We start from the raw sequence: 3309 nt of genomic DNA, 5'->3' as shown, positions 1-3309 counted from the left end.
CTTTTTTTTTTGGAATGGATACTGATTTTGCCTTTAATTTTCCTATATGTTTTTGAGAGAATTTTGTGAGAAACTGATTTTTGTTTTGAATCTCCTTGCTTTTGGTTGAAGCTTAGATCTGTGGAATTCTTAGAAGCCATGGATGTCTGATCATTGAAACTTTTTAAACTCTATAAAACTGAAGGGGATAAATTACTGAAAGAAAATGTTATGTCTTGACTTGCTAAACTTAGTTATGCTATGTCATCTGTTAAACCCATTAATTATACCTGTACGACTAATTAAAAGCATAAGAAGAAAGGTTTATTATCTCTTTTCACTGGGCAGCATAAAACACCATGTTCCAATTGTTAAACTTTTTTGCACTTTTAGCAAGTTTATGAAGTAATGTTCTTTGTGTTCCAAGTACAATAGATACAATAAGCATGGTAGGAACAGTATCTATTGGTGTTCTCTGTTCCAGCAATAACCATGTAACTGGATTTCGAGCCAACCCACAGCTTGTTCCAGCTGATACTTCTCATCTAGAGCAATATAATGATGATGATAAGAAATGCAAATCCTCTAAACAAAGTTGAAGCACTTCAGATCAAGTTCTTGCATCTCGTCCATCGGATAGGACAGTCACCAGAAAATCTTCTAGTTGCACAGTTTTTATACAGGTTGCAACTTGCAGGCTTGATATGAGCTGGTGAGTCAAATGTGAAGTGATCATGTTTGAAGATCAATAAAGCAAAAGCTATGGCAGTAGAGCAAGAGTTTTCTGGTCGACCCACTCTGGAGTACTCATTTAAGATTCTTGTTCTGGGGAGAACTGGTGTAGGCAAGAATGCAACATAAATTCGATTTTTGATGAAGCAAAGGGAGCAAATAATGCATTCGAAACTGCCACTGATAGTATCCTAGAAGTTGTTGGGACTATTAAAGGAATCAAGGGTACAGTAATAGATACATCAGGCCTTTCACCTGCACATGGTAACCATCGTCAAAATAGAAAACTCATGCTTGCAGTGAGAAGGTTTATAAAAAATTATCCACCAGATGTTGTTCTATGTTCTGTATGGCTTGATGCCATCAATAGGGGCTATAGTGATTACCCATTACTGAAGCTTATAACTGATGTTTTTGGTTCTTCTATCTGGTTCGACGCCATACTTGTCATGACTCATTCTTCCTCGCCACCACCTGAAGGACCTGATAGTTACCCTGTGAGCTTTGAAACATTTGCTCACCAGTATACATATCTGGTGCAGCATTGCACACACCTGGCAGTTTTTAACATGCAGCTTGAGATCCCGGTCCTTTTATTGGAGAACCATCCAATGTGTATGACAAATATAAAGGGCGACAAGGTTCTACCACATGACCAGGTTTGGAAGTCTCAGTTGATATTGTGCATAGCCACTAAGGTATTGGGGGATGCAAACTCCCTTCTAAAATTCCAGGACAGCTTTCAATTGACACCAAAATGCGCTAGGCTGCCTTTGCTGCCACATCTCCTCTCATGACTTTTTCGGTCCTGTTCTTCATCTAGCGGTGGTGGCTTTGATGATAAGGTGGATGAGCTCTCAAACAATGACGAGAATGATTAGGATATGCATCCCCCTATGCATATACTAACAAAATCTCAGTTTTGATAATTATTCAAAGGTCAAAGGAATGTGTATCTTGATGAGCTGGGCTGTTGTGAAACTTTGTTTCTGAAGAAGCAGTGGAAAGAGGAAATTAGGAGGAGAAGGGAAAGCATGCTTCCTGCTAATGATACATCTGTGAGCAATGATGATTATGAGATCAGTGCTTCCCAAGAAGTTGTGCAATTGTCTGATATGACTGTGCTGCTAAGGTTTGGCTCTGGTTGTCCTACCTGTAGATAGCCATATTTTCTTAGCAATGATCAGTGGCTTGTTAGGCCTGTTTTTGATCCCTTATTCTGGTGGGATCACGTTGTTGGGTTTGATGGGATCAATTCGGAGGCTTCTCTGAATGTGAAAAAGAGCCTCCAAGTTTTGCTTTTGTGACAGATGACGACAAAAAAGTATTTGTTATGCAAGCGGAATCTGCAGTAAAGTACATGAAACCAAGAGGCCAAACCTTGCTTCTTGGAATTGACATTCAAACTGCTGGCACGGTTTTGATATATTCTGTTCATGGAGATGCAAGCTTTAGAAACTTTCGCTTTAACACAACTGGAGGCACGGGCTTTCTGTGACCAAATTTAGTAATGTGTCCTTTATTGGCGCCAAACTTGACTTCATTTCTGTTGGGAGGAGATTTATGCTGACACTGGATGCTGGGCAGATGCGGGGCTGCTGTCATGTGGCATATGGAGGAGGTTTTGAAGCAACCATATGGGGAAGAGACTACGCTGTTGGCGATAAAGTGACGCTCACCACCACTTTGCTTTCCTTGGATAAAGATGTGGTTCTAGGGGGAAATATTCAGTCAGACTTCCACGCCAATCGCGTTGCGAAGATGTCTGCTAGTGCCAATTTGAACAGCAGAAGATTGGGTCAAGTTTGTATAAGGACCAGCACCTCAGAACTCGTCGAGATAGCAGTTATTTCATTAGTTCAGGCCTTATTTCGGAGAAGGCCAACTGATGCTGTGGATTGATGGAGAAGAGTTGGTTCTCTAGTACTTGATAAATAAATAGAATAGAAATACAAATAATCAGGTGAGCAGGGACATGATGAGCAGCCCTCATTTCCCTGGTAGACATGCGTCCCACTGTTCTGATTGATCAAATGGTCCATGAGCGTACACTAACGATGTGAGGCGACTCAATTGGATACGATAATGAAATTTAGAGGCAAAGAAAGTTCCCATTTCTTTTCTTTTGGAGCCGGCGCGACATTTTATCGTTGCATGGGGTGTACTATTATTTATTTGTGGATCTTGGCAGATGATGCCATAGAAAATACATCTATAAGATGATTAGAGCTGAAAATCATGAATTGACAGTTCTACACAATTGCATCCTGTTTGTTTTTTATCTGATGGTTTTGTTTATTGTCAGATGCGTTGCGGGCACCTTTTTTTTTGATGAGAATGTTGATATCAGCTTACCCTAAAATGCTGAAGTAACAGGAAAAGCAATGTGCCTGGTTGCTGACCCCTCCATAGAAATTTTTATGTGGGCTTCTGAACACTTCATAATTTTTCAGATGGTTGCTTGCAGCATTGCTCAAAAGAGATACGTATATCAGCACTGGTTGTTTTATGAATTGAGAATGGAGAAATTTGATGACTTGTGTAAGAAAATAATTTTGGTTACGAGGTCAATGACTGGAAAAATCCAAAACATGTCCA

General features: G+C 40.0%; 1 pseudogene; it reads left to right on the top strand.

Annotated features, from left to right (window-relative positions):
- Positions 1-398: 398 nt before the first annotated feature.
- Positions 399-2760, top strand: LOC149768286 (translocase of chloroplast 90, chloroplastic pseudogene; annotated as a pseudogene).
- The last annotated feature ends 549 nt before the right edge of the window (positions 2761-3309 follow it).

Source organism: Phoenix dactylifera, chromosome 2, assembly GCF_051530095.1.
Source record: "Phoenix dactylifera cultivar Ajwa chromosome 2, Ajwa_hap1_PhDact_Kaust_v1.1, whole genome shotgun sequence".
Taxonomy (NCBI): Eukaryota; Viridiplantae; Streptophyta; class Magnoliopsida; order Arecales; family Arecaceae; genus Phoenix; species Phoenix dactylifera.
This window is presented reverse-complemented; position numbering and strand designations above follow the sequence as displayed.